The sequence below is a fragment of the Amblyomma mixtum genome, chromosome 3 (assembly GCF_055824585.1).
Source record: "Amblyomma mixtum isolate Tamu chromosome 3, ASM5582458v1, whole genome shotgun sequence".
In the NCBI taxonomy this organism is placed as follows: domain Eukaryota; kingdom Metazoa; phylum Arthropoda; class Arachnida; order Ixodida; family Ixodidae; genus Amblyomma; species Amblyomma mixtum.
Genome location: NC_143014.1, coordinates 270,430,612 through 270,448,453, shown reverse-complemented (window position 1 = coordinate 270,448,453; position 17,842 = coordinate 270,430,612). Strand labels below are relative to the sequence as shown.

The window sequence follows — 17,842 nt, the reverse complement described above, 5'->3', positions numbered from 1 at the left end:
GAGAGGATGGTGCACACTATTAACGCTATTGAAAATTCATTTACTCTGCCGACCGTATCTACCAAATATATTGCTGTGTGTTTCTCAAGCAATAAAGGCCTTGTTCATTAAAAAAAATTCACTGTGAGGCATTTTAACAGCGTTGTTTAGAGAAGCATGATAAGCTCCTCGGTCGTACTGGTATGTCCGGACGCCTAAACTATTGTAATCGCAGTCCTTCCGGGTGCAAATTCGGCGACGCTTTAAGAGGGGTTTTTTACAAGTATTACGAAAAGTGGCCGTCTGAAATTATGTATCGGTAAGTTGTCCACCTCCTTGGCCATATCAGGATCAGCGAAGAACGAAAGGCGCATAATTTTACAGCGCTACCAGCCTTAACCTAGTATCTCCTATTTAGCGTCATCGTCTGCTTGGTCTCCTTCGCGTCCGCACGCCCCTCAGGCTGTTTTTCGCGTAATTGTCGTTCTCGTCGTTTTCACAACTCTACCGTGGTCTCCACCCTCCGGAAAAGGCCAACTATGAAACTAACTGTGACCGTAGGCCCTAACTCCGACCGCGATGCCGAGTACGCTTCCCCTATTCACGAGTGCGCCCATTCATTCATAGGCTAATACTGCTCTTTGTGTCTATAAGTTCGAGTTCAGTGGCAGTAAAAAAAAAGCAAAAGATGCAAGACTCAGAGCAAAAACTTTGCTAACGCGCTGCTCCAACAGATCCTAACATAGAGATGCCAACATGCACAAACGTACATACCAACAGATGTGTCGCATCAAAAAGCACTTATTTTAAGCGTCCTATATCATAAATCATTTCCCAAAGCGTCCTGCGTGGCGTCCTCGTTATGTTAATCCTTTCGCGTACCAGCTGTAGTGTTCATCACTCGTCGTGCCTCGAGGGTAAACGCTATAACACTTCTACGTCCAATTTTACCGTCTCTACAATCCATATGCGGAACCGTAGCCACCTTCACCTCGAGAGCTCTCAATTTTCATCCCTTGTTACTGCGGTACCGTCCAGGGCAAATATGAATGCTTCAACTTTTTTGTATTCTAACCTGTAGGACAGCACGGCGCGTTCAGTGTTCCAGCCATTTCTTGCACTCATAATTTTCAGCGTTCATGCCTATTAAATCACGCGTGTAGTACAACAGCGTTCTTCAGTCTCCTTGTGGTTAGCCGCCGCGTAGGCTCAGGGGTTTCGCACTGCGCTGCTGACCCGAAAGTTGCGAGTTCGATCCCGGCTGGAGTGGTCGAATTTCGATGGAGGCTAAATTCTAGAGTCCCGTGTAATCTGCGCTGTCAGTGCACGTTAGAGAACCCCGGGCGGTCCAAATTTTTGGAGCCCTGTACTGCGGGGTATCTCATAGTCGGAGTCGCTTTGGCACGTCAAACCCCATAAACCAACCCTTCATTTTTCTCATTTATTACAAATATTTCGTCTCGCACATTAACATCTCCGGCACGGTAAATCCCCGACCGTGTAAGATCTGCGTGCCTTTGTTTGTGCACTTCGAAGACATGCATTGAACCTCCGATCGACTGTTTTAAACGCAGATGAGCAAGAAGTGGTTAGCGTAAGTAGCGTTTTATACTGGGATGGCATGCGACATCTGGTCAGTACCTGCGTTTTGCGTGTCCGTTCTCAGGCATACTTTTCAAGCTTGCCCACAGGTCAAGCCTTTTTAGAATAACGAGCATTACAGAATTTTCAGAACAATCACTCTCCGAAAACACCCCTCTAAAATAAAGAGAACATGCGTTCTCTAGAGGGCATATTTCCGGGTAGAAATCGGGATCAAGTTGTTTTTAGAGAATCTGTTCAGTGTGCAATAATTGGGTTTAGAACCGTCATTATATTGAAATGAAGGGCTATACGTTTGAATTAATGAACCCCTCTTGCGCATTTTCACAGCACCGAAATGGAGGAGCGAAGGTGTGTCGTGAAAAATAAAGGCGTAAAAAGAAGGCGTCTCCTGCTTCGCCCTTTGCTTACTTCTAAACGTCGTTTATGCAGGCATGTACGTAAGTGAGGTGACTGCTGTTGCTATGCAATGCTAAGATATGTTTCGACGCTCCGGCACACATTTGTGAACATCGTCGGCTTCAAGCTAAAGTGTTTATGTCGAGTACAAGAATATCAAAAAGAAACGCTTACGTACCTACTTCACGGCTTATAACCGCGAGAATCCGCCGTTGTTATGCGCTCTCAAAAGGAAACGCTCTTAAAGCCCCTCCCAAACCCCGCCCCCTTTTTTTTATCACAGACCGTCATTTTAAAAGAAACGGCTGAATACAAAAAGAGCGCCCAGCATCAACCAGCAGAATGCGATGACTCTTCTAAGAGACCTCGAAATTGACCAGTCAGATACCATTAATGTAACACTCTAGTGTCCATTTACAAAAACAATCTGGCAGCGGAACATTCGCTGCGAACATTGGACTCATATTATATGGACAGAACAGAACCGCTGTTATGTCAAAAGGATCAATCACTGGAGAATTGCGCGCAAATTTATTGTCCGTCTCCAGCACGAATATTTTTGCTGCTCAGGGAAAATTTCAGTCTTTTCACCGGCGAACGCTGTGAAAACTATAGGCTCTTGGATTTCGAGAAGTGGTTCATTGTGCTAAAACAGAAGGACTATGCTCAAACGTCTGTACATGTCGAGCGTTAATATTTCGCCCAAGAGCATGTTCTCATGTCAGGAGGTCTACGCATGTCCATAGTTCCACTCCGGCCGTTGAAGTGAAAGGCGTTTCTTAATGCGTTTAGAGAACCGGTTTCCTTTGGTTCTATCAGACGCCCTTCTCCTCTCTTAACCCTTGAATTATTAATGGCACATCTGCATGACCAGCCCGGGCGTGGCACCTAGTGTCCCTATGGGCACGAGTATGGAGCACCCGCATGAAACTTGCAGCACGAAGCCCCGGCCGACAGCGATGGCCAGTAGGCCGCTATGGCCGCCGATGACGGAGAGGGTGCCCCATGCGATTCTCCGCCGCCCACGGCGAGGGCTACTCCATAGGAAGTACGGCCAACGATGAGATCGGAAGACGATGCGTCATTCACCGGCATGGGTTATAACGCGCAACGTAGGAGGAGGATGAGGACGTGCCTTCTGCCCATTCCAAGCGAGACACCTCTCCCCTTCTCCCATTGTACCAACAGAGTATTGCTCCATCGTGTAAGATCACCGCGGCGCAGCGACCATTTCCTCCCATAAAGAGAGATTACTGCAAGCGCCGCGTGCTCACCATTGCTCACTTAAGAAACTCATCTTCTCCTCCTCCTCGCCTCTTCCTCTTCCTACTCCATCGGGCAAGAGCACAGCGGGTAAACGCCTGGTCAGAGCTAAAGTGATGTTCCCTATAACATGAGATATTCCCCGCATCGTGAAGCCTACCGGGCATTACATGGTTGACTCCACTAGAAATATGATCGTGTTATAGTGATTTCCACAGGCTACGGACAGAAAGGGCAAATTCCTTCGATTTTGTGCCAGTTTCCACTGCTTATGAAAGATTTCAGGTGCACTGTCGAGGCGACACATGTGACGAAAACAGGCGCTCCATTCTAGTGGGAAATGCACCAGAGCCAAGCCTTTAGGGAACTATGCCCCGTCTTGCAGCGCCAAACGTTTTGAGCCACTTCGGTAAGGTTGTCGGAAAAGAGTTACACCTTGTTGCCGGCCGCTAGGACTTATCCACCATGACAGTTCTAGTAAAGGACAGGCTGTATGCGAGCCATAAACAAAGTCGAACCGCTCTCGAAAACAGAGGTTAAGTATTAAACACAAGAAAGAGACCTGCTTGTGCCCCAACCCCTAAAAAAGTACACTTAAGATTCTCAGCAACAATCATGCGCTGTGTTGGTCTCAGAATTTCCTAGATCGATCAGGTCGCGTCTCTCTCTCGTTTTGCGGGCAGAAGACTTACATCGGCGCTTTGTACAATCTGAAAAAAAAAAACAATCCAACGCATACTATTATCAAGCTCTCGTGCACCTTACACCGCTTTGTAAGCAGGAAGACGTCACTTTCGCTGGAGATACGAGAGCCAGTGGTTTTTCACAGGAACACAGCTGTGGCCCTCAGTTACAAAGCATGAGCAAGTACATAGAAGGAAATGCATTCACCGGCAGATGCATAGAGACCTGAGTTGTCTCTGCTTTGCCTAGAAGAAAAAAAAACAATATCACGACGACCCAGACGCAGACTCCATCAGCTTCTAGCGCATGCTGAGGAGAATTCGATATCGCGAACTAAGTGAAGACTTGTCAAAGCCTCGTTGCGCCGCTAACTGACCCCTTTCAACAGGTCGGTGCGTGTGTTCTCGGCCTCTTAACTGTATCGGCTTCCAGAAATACGCGGATAATGACGGCGGCTATCTACTTGAGACTTCGCTCTAAGTTTCCCTTAAAGGGTCAGTCTACTCAATTTTATCAGCCTTATTTTCCTTGCGGCAACCGATAGCTCTTTGCCCAAATTACCATTTAGCCAGGTCTGGTGCCAAAAAGTGCTGTAGAACATTTTAAATTAAAATTTCCTGATGTGGGAACACACCTGTATGAGATGGTAGACTCATTTGGCAACCATACAAAATACAACCGTCATAGCAATTTATAAAGTGCAATTTTCAAGTGCTTAGATGATTAAAAGAAATCGGGAATGAAAGGATATTGGTTATATATGTCGCGGTTACGCGAAGCCTTATATTTTCTTCAATAAAGTACAGGAACGCGAGCACCATGATTATGAAAGGGTGCGGCAATCAATCCAATCCAATGCGAAGCGGCGTCGCGGTGCACATGGTATCTTGTTTGACAGGCAGCATGTCAAGCTTGCAGAATCTTAGCGAAGTTGAAAAGAGAATATTGTCAAGGATGAACGAACAAACTTTTTACCCATATCAGGCAACTCCGGAAAAACGTGGTCGCGACAGCCAAAGTGATGACGAGAGTGGCGGCAATCCCGGCGATTTCAGCCGCGCTGCGACAAACATGCCGGCGCTCCTCGAAGGCTAACCCCTCGCTTCGGACTGAATTCTCGGTGCTGCTGCCTTTTTCAGAGCGTTCACTGGCCATACATGGACCACCAATCTTTCCCTTCGTCTCACCTCACGTATAAGAAAACGTATAAGTGATGAACTTGTTTTATTTTTCTTTTAATTAGAGTGACGATTCTATGCCGCTTCTAGGCTTAAGAGGAGAGTCGGTTTATTTACAGTAATGGTTCCCATCCTGACATCCAGATGGTGGAACTATAGACTAAGTTTATTTTTCCGTCTCAGCTAGCATACGCTGAACTAAAAGTGGGAATGCGCATGCGTTCAGCGTACGTAAGCATGCACAAGCTTATGGTACGTAGACAGCGCAAATTTATCCTCTTTTCTCACACCTCTGTAAGCCGTGACCGACGACTTGGTGTGCAAAAGCGAGAAACAGCTGAGGCGAGGCGGTTCCGCCTCGCCCGTACGTCAACAGATTCAACAGACGGCGAGCGAATTCGCTTCGCTCGCCAGATTTTTTGACGACTGTGAACGCGCCCTTATAGCAGCCATAGAGACGGAAGCCCCAACGCATGCCTAACAGCGGCGTTGTGAGGCCCTTCTTTTTTCAAAAACACTTTTAAAAATATGATTAAGCAGTGTTGAACTATAAATATTCATGTTATTTACAGAAAAAGCGAGCGGAACGCCTTACGCAGTTTACTACAACAAAACGCACGTTTCTGTGACAGTTGGGCATACTAACGGTAAGTAGTATATTCACTTATGCTTCTACAAAAAAACGTTTAGCACCTGCTGCAACAAAAAGAACGTTTGGGGTCGCCGCCATGCATTTTTACGCGACTTTAAAGCCAAATTAAAATATAAATTCCTGCCTAAACCGGGAGCAGTTCTCTAAATTTTGACGTTATAGGGTGCCAACTACCATAATATGCCATTATTTATGCAATCATCTCTGTGAGTAGACTGACCCTTAAGCATACTGCTGAAGTTAAATCTTCTTGTTGAGAATCTTCTTCAGAGCCACGGCGCCCCTAAATGGCTCGATAAACAGGACAACGGCATTTATGCCTGAGCTTACAAAGATGATAATGCATTGTAGGGTGAGATAAGCCATTCGAAGACGACAACCCTTTCACTGGCCACGAAAAAATGGCCCCACAGGACGCCTAAACAAAACCATCGTTGATATGGTCGCCAAGTACGGTGAAGCTGAATACAAGACATTGGTGGCAGAGAACAAACACAAAAAATGATGCCAATCACAGCAGCTGACAGCAGGCAAGCAATGGTCACGCTTGACACTGCACATAAGCTGCTATCTTCAGCGTCTGGAAGCCTCCCGACTAGTTGCCAAATTTTGCACAGAGTCAAAAATGCTCAGCGCCGCAATTTCTGGAGACGCGACGAAGAATAGAACTCAGTTGACTGATTCGTGGGTATATCTATTCAACAATCAGGAATGAGGGAAGAATGGCTCCTCCGCTGTTTCGGGCTGTACAGGTAGAAGAAATGAGAGGGAACACCGGAGCGCGTAGGCTCCGCACTTCGCAAAGCGCTGCCGCCGGCAGCCGACGATAATGAGCCGCACCAGGGGCATGCTAGGAAAGAGCAGCCGGCCATGCTTGCTGGGCTTGCGCCTTTGCCGCCGATTGCCGCAGCCTCTCCGCGACAGCAGTCCGCGAAGTGAAGCGGCCATGCGCTTCCGGGTTCCCTCCAAAAATCTCGGAAGCCATAGTGACCTCAACAACGATATCGCGCCCATAGAACATCTCAATGACGCGAACCAGGCCAGAAGTGAGCCATGTCTTCTGCTTTTTTCTGGATTTCATTTGATGATGGACTGTCAATTTTTATTTTCGTTATACTTTGATCTCTCATGGTACGATTCGGGCATCTGCATGCTAGAAAGGGGGAATGCTGCCAGTCTGGTCTCACAGCGCTTTATCAATCCTCAGCAATTCCCGTCGTCGTTTTTTTATCCGCCACGCGACGAGAGATACTCTGCGCATATGTTACTGCATGCACTAACATTTTTTTTTTTTTCGAACGGTCGTCGCAGCTGCGCGAAAACAAGCATGCGCTTTCGTCAGCGGTCCCCGATGACTTATGATTTTTAGCTACAAAACATAGCCATGTATACATGCAGAGCCCAGCCGAGAATTCTCACCACTATGTTCGTCAGAGTTCTATCAAGCCTTTCTTCGCGTCTGCAATGTCCTGCCTTTATTCAATTCTCCCTAGACAAGGAAGACATCGACTGGCCTGGACAATGGTCCGATGGCGAAGTAAGAGTGGACGGCGAAACTCAAGCAGCACATAGGGAAAGATACCCCGACGAAGCTTGCCTATAGTACCTTATGGTGCCGAGTGCACGTACTACGCTCTTAAGTGCTATTTTTATGCCGGAAAGTTTTCTCCACGGATCCTGCGCTTGCTGTCATAGACGGCTGAGTGTCTAGTGCGTCTTTAGGGACCGCCTATTTCGATCTCACGACGCGTGTTAGTGCTACCTCACAGCAAGCGACGAAGCCACCAAGCACCATGGTTTAGGCCTAATTCACGCTGACGGAAGGCAAAGGTGTGTTGTGGGTGAGTGAGTGGCTATGAAAATGAAGAAAAGAAGAGGCCTATGTGCTGTGCTGCATTACCCGCCTATCTGGTGAGGACGCAAGCACTTCACATTCTAGGCCAGTACTAACCGTACGGTATAAGAACGTGGCAGTGAAGAGAGCCTTCCCGCACAAGCCCCCCTGGCCCCGCCCGGCGTCGGTCGCATAACTCGCAGAAATGTTCGGAAGCATGTTAATCGACGAACTACTAAGATGTGAATAGTGTTGCGTGCATCCTCCGTTAATGTGTAGAGCCGGCCAAATATTTAGCTGGCGTGCATGACGGCCGTGTTTTCCGTGCTCCTGCGGCTTATGACGGGGCAAACTTGCGATAATATTAAATCTGAGCATAGGCTCACTGAGTCCGTGCCTAGTTTTCAGCTTTCCGCAACTTCGCCTCGCCGTAAAGCACAGAAGCGGAGAAAAAGCAGCTGTCGTGCACGCCAGCTAATGATTTGGCCGCCTGTACGTTCTGCGGTGTTTGCGGCTTTGAAACCACTCTAGGATTTTTTTCAAAGCTAGACGCTCGTGCCCTGTAATTCGTTTGGATATGCGAAACTCGTGAACATAATTTCGCACTCCTGTGTGAGAAACATATGAACAAGTTCGTTGCTGCGATAATTCTGGCTGACGATGCTAATGTTTAGCAGTGAGAAATTTGTTTCGAATATAATAAGCGGATGCCTCTTTTATCTTCTGTGCTTGCGTTGTGGACGCCCTTCGCGACGCGCATGCCTGCAAAAACGAAATTCACAGTGTCAATGTCAAAACGTTCTTTGTTACTATCACATGAAGTAGTGCTTCTGGTGAAACAGGCCCATGATTCCTATGCTGGTCCAGAAAAATGCTTCTACTTGCTTCTAATCTCTCTTCTATTTGTCATGCATCTAGCTAGTTGGAGAGCGTTTATGTTCGTAGATATCCTCCTTGATTAGGCGCTTACCGTCTGAATCAAGAGGCAGGACGTCGTTAATATCAGTTGTGTGCCATGTCGCTGTGTTGTGTTATGAAAGAGGAGACATGCATGAACCGATTCTTAAATTCATATTTTGCACTAAGGGGTTCAGAAAGGTAGAATTCGTGAGTGTATATTGGACGAGGTCGATGCGAAGGAACATTATAAACGATGCAGCCAAGTGTGTGATTGTATGAACAGGTAGGCCAAGTACTTACTCCAGCTATTTAGTGAGAACTCTTGCTTGATGTTATTGAAAACATGCATTATAAAAGCTGCTATAGAGCATTCCATTTCGACTGCTTGTGTGCAGAAAAATTTGCTTACTTTATTGCAAAAATCGCCCAGTTCTAATGCACATTTTCTCAGCGCATTTTTCTTATAGCGCCATATTTCTCTTCAGGATTAACGCTCAAGCTCGTCTTGTCGGTGACGTCGCGCTAGAGTAAGTGCGGGAAATCATGGTGGGTTGTTCGTGGTTTTCTTTTCCTTGTTTTTTCCTCTTCGTTTGAAAGATGCTGGCGTTTACTTATACGAGTGGCGATTTCAATTCACTATTAAATTAATTGTCAGTTCTAAGTCAGCCTCGTATTGCATACATTACTGCTCCTCCTTTGTTAATGTCCCGCTGCAATCTCACCGCCAATAATGTTTTCACTCACTTTGGAGCCTAAAGGGTAATTCGATTGATACGACATTCCTTCTCGTTCAGTCGCTCGTTCTCGTTCAGTGTTGTTCAGCGTCCCAAAAAGAAATGCATTTCAAAGAAAGCTTTTATTACTGGCGAGTCATGAGCATGGCTGCTATTTTTTTTATTGTAAGCCGCAAAAAGCATCCGTGAGAGCGATGTTCTGCTTTCTTTCGGATGTCAAGATAAAACTAGCGGTTGATGTAATTCTTAGCTTGCGTGAAATCACCTACCGCAGAAATATTCGTTTGCAATATCCGTTCACGCTCCAGCCGCAACGGAGGCGCAGACCACCCTCTGACGTCGGTCGTGTGGAGAGGAGGAAATGTTCACGCCTCTTCTATGGGGCATTGCTTTATTCCTGTGTGCATTTAACCACAACGGCACAGTGCCTAGCCTGAAGAACATTGTGTTGCGTGAAAGAATGAATTAGCATAACAATGTTTAAAATGAAGCAGTCTTAACGCTTGACCATTTTTTTCACTTGGTTTTCTCTTTCTGATTCACAACAATTTTTATGTGTCATCACAAAAGGTTTCGGCGACGCGCTTTCTCGCGCATATATTAAAATTATACGAGTGGCGGCGTATTGGGGCATATACATGTGTTACGTAGCTACAAAGAGTAGAAAGAAGTTTTAAACTGTCGCCTTTGAAGGGATGACCGACCACTGTATGCCTCCATAAAGATGTGAAAGCAATGGCGCCACAAGAGCGGGCACAGCAGTCATGCACGCCCCACTCAAGGTGGTATATCGGCCTTTTCACATTGCAGTTTGATCATGGGCACGTAACCACGAATTCGCTTGCCTGCGTCTGTTGTACACGATGACATCAAATAAAATACAGCGAGCGAAGACGCAAACTTCCGCCACTCTGCGTGCTTGGCACAAGCCCTCTAACCCGATTGTAGCTTAATTGTTAGGACTTTTTGGTCATAAAAGACATTTCCTCAATCAACATAGAACCAACGGGGCTCCACATTCTTCGAATTCTGCGGCTCATATGAGCTGCTTCGCATTAAGATAGGAGAGGGTTCTTGCTTTGCGTTGCGGAACAAAGGCATTCGCTGAGCAGGTATGCGTCCCTGTCATCCTTCACTGGCATTCAGCTGTAACAAATGTCTCTCGGTAGCACGGCTTCAATCTCGTTTGGAAGAACAGTGCGTTCAAGCAGTAAGGCAATAAAGCGCATGCTTAAGCACAAGGCATAAAGAGCGAAACTCTAAATAGGGCCACAAACCACGAAGGCGCTGCTTGAAACTATCACGTCCCTTTATAAACAAGAAATAACAAAAAAAAATCGCGTTGTCACATTGAGTACCCCCCTGGGCGAGCTGCTGCCGAGGCGACCTTTCTAGTCCTTGTGAGCGCACGCCGGAGCACGGCATCCAGCACAAGGTCTCGCCGGAAACCACCGCAGCCCATACTCGCCACAGGCTGTCCAAGTATCGCGCCGAGCTGCCAGCCGAGGAGGTCCCCATGCTCCCCCTCGCCGAGTGCCGGTCGCCTAGCACCGTGGGCATCGGGCCGCAACCGATCACGCAGCCACCGGCCTCCGATGGCAGCCGCCGGTCCGCCAAGCACACGCTGGTGGCCCGCGTGCACAGCGTGGCCGCACCGAGCGTAGTGTCCCGGACACGACCTGCGGATGCATTCGGTGGACACAGTTGAAGCTACACTCTGGATGCCCCGTCCAGCATTGCATAGCCAAAGTGCGGCTTATCTGTTACTGTAAGACAGTGGTGCGCTTCCTGAGGGCTAGAAAAAAAAAGTATCGTTTTGACTCGCAAGCGAACCACTTCAACAGTAAATATGTAGAATTCCGGGTGAACTTTATTTGTTAAAAGGCCTGAAATTGTATATTAAAAATTTTAGTGATGGAACAGAACTTTTCAGCCAATAGTGGCGCTCACGTGATCTAAGCCCAAGCTAATGGCTTGAAGTTGAGTTTTTTTAGTTTCCCACACACCGATTTCTCCCATCTTCGACTGAAGCTTGCTTGACCTTTGAAAACCATTCCTCAAATCAATACCGGAACCGATGTGCACCTAATTCGCACGCTAAATCTACGCTAAATTATCCGTTTTATATGTACAGTATTTCGGTGTATGTGCAGCCTTCGTCCAAAATAATTAGCCCAAGGAGTTCGATCCGATGCTGTACTACTCCATCGCGGCAGTCGGACATTCCTCTTGTTTAACTCTCTTGCAATCTCTCACACACTGTGCTTTGGATGCCGTCGTCTTCATCAGCTTAAATCCTTGCGCATTGGATCTAGAACACATCGCTACCGCACTGCCCTCTTAAGGTGCGTAAGCGGCCGCATAATTTATCACTGCGGGAGCACTAAGGCTCCCACTCACCGATTCTCCTGCGAGGTTCTCCTGCTGCAATGGCTGCAACTGGGCTGAATATGACGATGAAGATGACACTAACTGGTGGTACCCGTACAGCCTTTGTCAAAAATATACAGCCCAAGGGCTTTGCTTCTAACTCGCGGACCTCCAGCAAGGCTGGAGAGCCCCGCTTAGAGGTCCTATGCATCACAAGAGAGAGGATGAGAGTTCTCGCCACTATCGCGAGCTCTGGCAGGCTGACGGTGCAAAGCGAGCCACACTGTATGACCCAGAAGCCAGCCAATCATTCAACGGCGGTACCTTGACTACAGCAAATCAGGCGCAAAACCGCATCCTTTACAGAAAGCGCCCCCCCCCCCCCCCCCCCACAGGTTCAGAGCTCCTTGACCTAGAAAAATTTCACTCAAAAGCGCAAATTTCGAACGCAGTCAGCCCTTTTTCCTTAGTACTTAACGAGCTGCCATGTGCGTATCGTCGACAATGCTTACCGTTGGCGAGGTCGGTGGCCCCCTGCGGCGGCGGCTGCTGCTAGTCGGTGGCGCCCAGCGCGGCCACGCTGGAAGCCATTGGTCGGGACCGAGCATGAGCCCACCCAAGGCGCCGCCGTCGGCGCCCTCGTCGCTGCAGTCGACGTCGTGATCGTCGGCTAGGGGGCACTTGAAACGGGAGACCGCTGGGATGGAGATATGCTCGCGAGGCTCTCCATAGGAACTGCGAGGGTAAGAGCAACCACGTGTGGCATCTTCCAGCCTAGTGTGAGAACATTGTCAATCTGCTCGCATGTTATAGATAATTTCGTTTGGAAAGCTTTCGCGGTCATATTAACGAGGGTCAGCGTCCTCGAGTCCAGCGGAACTTTTCAGATTGCCTCGAAAGTGCGGTTCGCAGATAAAACTGATGCACAGTTGATGCCAAGGAAAAAGGGCTTACAACCTTCAGCTCATTCTTTACATGATTTTAGCAGCGAGCCTACTTTAAGATGTTATACTTTTCACAATCATGCATCGTGCGCATTATATTTTTTTTAAATTATATAGCATAAACATTCCCTATCCATACATAAATCGCCGTCCTTAACTCGCCAAAGCGATATGCTTGGATGTGAATAAAAACTCGTTGTAATAGCAGACTTCTCTCGCGAGAAAAAACTTTCCGCGCTGTTTAGGTGGACGTGAGGAGGACATCCTAAACACCAGACCCGCATTTGCATTGCTCAAAAGAAATAAAAAACTTACTATTCGATATTAGGCTGCTGTCCTCCTCCATTTTCGAGAACGAAGAAGCGTTTGGACCTTTTTGGACGCTGATATTGCAGTCTAAAAGACTGCAAGTGCTAGGCTTTATAACAACAACGCTAATGGTGCAGGGTAGAGCTTTGCATGATAAATGACCCAACACGCTTTATTAGCGCATTTCTTAATGTGATTATGCGGAGCATGTTTATAATAAAAAAAGAGAGGGCTTCACGCACACACACAAACCCCCCAAGAATATTCTTGAAGGTGTGAGCCTAGATGGTACAATTTGGCAATTTTTGCTATTGTTTTTATAACTTTAAATCAGATAATTCTACAGTATGGCACGTTGATGTGTGAGTTGATTTCTCATCGTATTGACCTCGGACACTTTATGACCGTTCTAGAATTTTTCCTAACACAACCTTCGTTTAGTTGAACTCAAGGTTCTAACGGAATCCCGTCTGATCGGGATGGTACAGGGGCAATGAAAAGAAATGCGAACAAAGCTGAGCCTAGGCACTCCACCGTTTCCATTTCTTTCTTTCACGCTTTCACTTTGGGGATAGCAAAAAGATGCTACTGTCCTCCAGGATTCCAGGATGATTTTAACGTTTCTTGTTTACCATCTAGGTAAAATAGCTAAAATAAGTTCGAACGGCTAAGCCCATAGGCGCCGCGTTGTTCGCGTTTCTTTCCAACGCGACAGCACATGACGTATAGATGGCTCCGACCGAAAGTACAGTGATCAAAAAACGTTTTGGTTTGTTCGCAATGAGGTAAAGCGTAGTAGCTCGCTTTTTATATAAGGTGCTTGAACGAACCATTGCATTTTGCTTAGATTGCAGACAATTTTCCGTCATTGCAGATGAAGTCAGATGAAGGAAGAAAATGTTCGCGATTGTACATGATCTACCACAGTTTTCAAAATGCGCCGAATATGTTCGGTCTCCTAGCAGCCACGCAGTACAGGCACACCCTACATATTCGGAGAATGTGTGAGGTGTGCATTTGGGTTTTTCAGCCTCATGCAGGTTGGCCTCACTGCTTGGAGCGCTATAGGCGTTCGTGAAGTGCGTTCACGCCGTGATCTGTGAAATCCCGCTAAATTCCAGTGAAGTGTACAAAATATGGACCTTGGAGTGGAAGCCCCTGTTACATAATACTGAAACTCCACATTGCTGACATCTCGTTTTAAGGACGGCTTTTTCCAATTAACGCTTCCTGAAACAATTGAATCATAAAGCAGGTTCGTTCAGCCAACATCCCGGTATATGTGTTTGCCCTTTGTACAAAATACTTAGGATTTTTTTACTGTTTTCTTTACTGGTAGGTGGAGTGCAGAGCATTACGGTAGTTGATAAAAGCGTTAGAAAATTTAGGACCTGACTGTTCGTTGTATTCCCTGCGTTGAAAGCTGAGTCGATCTAGCATTGAAACCCTGCCACATACCCCCCTCTGTCAGTACAGACCACAGCAGTTATATTGCCTTTTCATCCACCACTTTCCGCTGCACGACACAGTATGTTGTTGCAGTCCGGAGGGCAATTACCGTCTATTGTTACCGCGCTTGATTTTCCTAAATATTGCATATGATGGGAGGAAGTTGCAACACTTTGTACCGCAGCAGCAGTCATCCTGTTCAGCGTATTAGACTCTCTGAAAGTATCCAAGGCTAATACAAGCATGCTACCGAACGGTCTTTTGATTTCCAGAACAAACCTTAAACGCTCCTCGTAATGCCAGGTATAGGCTGCTCAATGCCATGTCGACATGCATGCCCTAATTCTCGGTTCACTTGGCCATGACGCCTGACGTTATGAAAGCAGCAGCGGGTGGGGAAGATGACTAGTCACAGAAACCGCTGCTCTGGTCGGGGCTCCGCCGGATCCAACAGCGCTCAGCTACAGAGACCGCAGTTTCGTCCGACAGCTACTGCACAGTTTCTCTACCGACACGGGAATAGCGCCGATAACGCTCCTCAGTCGCGTCAAACTGGTCGTCGCTCTCAGTCATTCGTCGGCGTCAGCGCGGAACCGCGAGTACGACATGACCACGGAAAGCGTCTGTGCAAATAATAGCATCGTGGACGTGTTTCTGCCACGACCAGTGTGACGCCTTATAACACGGCATATGTCAGTGGGACCAGCGACTATCGCCAGGGGACCAGATAAATGCAGAGCGAAATGAATCATTAAAAAATGCGACGCCTGGTTGTGAATGTACTCACCACTCTTTTCCTCGCTCAGCTGGGCATGGCAGGAGAGACACGCGAGCGAAAGGCGCTGCTCGGGGGTGCGAGGGGCGTTGTGGGTACAGCCCACGCACGCGAGCACGTTGGGCAACGTCACCGAAGGGTGCAGCTCGGCTTTGTCCTGGGGCCAAGGATATTCGCGTGTATTGTTTCCCGCAGCCCCGGCACTTACGAAAAATGATGGAAACTTGATATACGCATTGGTTTTTCCCCTGCTGCAACTTCGGAGCCAAAGCAGAAATAAAAATCCGCTTAGTTAAAGGTAAAGTAGTGCACGTCTGCTAAAGCATATTTCGTCCCCATCTACAATAGAGCCCCCAAAAGAGAACCTTACTCTTGCATTTCTTTAGCTGGCATTCTTTTTTTACCAGCAACACGTAAGAAATAGGACATTGCTAACAAGCACGTGCTGTCTTTCACAATGCACTGGTGCTGCCGTAATATTACGCAAAACGCTTCGGCGTTTGAAACTTACTCACGCGTTCAGTAAAAAAGGTATGATGGTTTCTTAGGTTCATACATGTGCTCATCATCAGCATATGTAAATGTATGCAACAATCATATCGTAATTTTCGCTGGGTACGGCGGGCAAAGAGTTTTAACCGCGAAGCGCGCTTCGCAATATTTTGACCGGGATTCTAAACAGCTCTAAGAGTTCAGTGACTGCGTACACATTATTGCCGGAATAAAGTTAATACACGCCTATTTAAGTCTCATTACACGTCATTCTCTGAGGAGCACGAGGATTATCAAGGCGCATAGTAGTAGACACAGTACGAACTCCTCTCACAAAACCATAGACAAGCAAGCCAAATGCTTTCCGCGCGTGACTCATATTCAGCGTGGCTCTCGAAAGTACGGCTACACCTAAAATATTTGAGCCTTTAAGTGGATAAAAACTAGCATGACAGGGATTCAGGGATGAGTCTTCATGGTATTCGCTTATATGAGAAGTCTGCTTCTTCCCTGTAAGTAGAACCCAAATGGGCAAATAGTACTTTCGGTCATTATTAGTACCAAAAAAGGAAAACACAGACCAAAGGTTTCGGTCAAAAAATGCAGACGTTTCTGCTTCCATACGGAAGCCTTGTTCACTGAAAACTTCGCTCCACAGAAAACATAAAAGGTGTTCGAAGGAACGCTTGAAGGACGTCGAAAACAAGAAAGCCGGTTCCAAAAACTTGATACCTGCTGGGAAGGGGCTTCCGTCATCGCCAAGGAGAGGAATGGGCTTTCACGCCAGTATCTCGAGTCGCTGCTAATGCCGACGACGGAACAGACGCCTGATCGCAGCGATGGCAATCTGCCGCCTGCTTATGCTAGATGGTTTGATTTGGTTTATGGGGTTTAACGTCCCAAAGCGACTGAGGCTATGAGAGACGCCGTAGTGAAGGGCTCCGGAAATTTCGACCACCTGGTGTTCTTTAACCTCCACTGACATCGCACAGTACACGGGCCTCTAGAATTTCTCCTCCAAAGAAATTCTAGCCGCCGCGGCCGGGATCGAACCGGCGTGCTTTGGGTCAGCAGAAGACGCGGGTTCGAAGATGCCTCGGACGATTATTGAAAGAACAAAGTTTCTGTATGGAAGCCGAAACGTCTACATTTTTTGACCCAAACCTTTGGTCGGCGTTTTCCTCCTTTGGTACTAATAATGACCCTGCTACCCGACCAGACAAGATTTCGTCAAACCTTAGACTCCAAGTACTTTCGACAGCAAATGTTTACGGGACGCGCGTTCTCAGGGGAAAAAATTCTAGCTCTTCCTCGCGACCCAGTCGCGTGGTATTGTTATTAGCCAATAGTGTATGTACGTCCCCTCATGACAAAATTCAGGCGACTGCACTACGTGACTTTGTAAAATTTGTTCCGCAAACTAGCGACCCGTAAACTTTTCCTGCCGATAGTACATTTCATACTGATATTAATTTAAGAGCATAGCTGCTCATAGCGCAGGCTATAGAAAAATACCTTACTTAAGTTAAGTAACGGAGGGGAGGGAAAACAATCATGAAAAATCCCGTCACTAAATCGGCAGATTATCCTAATCACACTGAGAAATTATGCCAAACAACATTGTTTTAACCCATTTTGGTTAGTGGTTTAGCCACAAAGTGATGTAACTGGCACGAAAAAAATTATAAATTCCCCATGGTCGCCACAAACAACTATACGTCGTTGGCTATTCCCAATGCGAATAGTTCGCCCCGGTTAATTTGCAACTGTAATGTGTACTGGCAACCCATTCCGCATAAAGGATCGCATATTTACCGGGAGTATAGTAGGGTTCGAAATTATCAGAAGCACCACTACCAAATAGTTTACACCACACAAATAAGCAAATAGTGGTATGCATGACATATGAACGATGCGATATCCTCGTTTGAAATCATAGCATATACTACATGAGGTACAGGCTTTCGGCACCGGCATGGAAATATTAACGCAAATACCGAGCTTGAGGCATAAATCTGCTCTTGCGGCTTCTCAAGCACTCTAGCAGGTGCGTGAATTACGCCGAATTTAGTTACCATGACATATTACACACGATCACTAGGAGCTTTGTCTTCATTGAAGGGGTCGGAATGGCAGCGCTGAAGCTGGCATAGATAAAACCTTGAGGGTCACCGCGGCGAAGTGTCGCCCGCACGAATGAAAGGTGAGGCTAACCTGTCCACAATGGGCGTCGACGAACGCAAGCCTCTTGAGCAGCAGAAGCAGGCCTGGCGAGTGC

The 17,842-nt window shown here is 47.1% G+C and overlaps 1 protein-coding gene and 1 pseudogene across 3 annotated transcripts in view; one reads left to right on the top strand and one right to left on the bottom strand.

The window, feature by feature from the left end:
- The window catches only part of LOC149354717 (uncharacterized), a 371,296-nt gene that overhangs the window by 154,876 nt on the left and 198,578 nt on the right, over positions 1 to 17,842 (top strand). For 2 of the 3 annotated variants that reach the window (XM_089577544.1, XM_089577545.1), the window contains exon 2: positions 5,678 to 5,752. The exons of the other annotated variant lie outside the window; for it this stretch is intronic. The gene's annotated coding sequence lies outside the window, so the exon portion shown is untranslated. The remainder of the gene's footprint in view (positions 1 to 5,677; positions 5,753 to 17,842) is intronic. 3 annotated transcript variants of the gene reach the window in all.
- LOC149354724 (uncharacterized) overlaps positions 1 to 17,842 on the bottom strand; it is a 45,779-nt pseudogene that overhangs the window by 5,309 nt on the left and 22,628 nt on the right.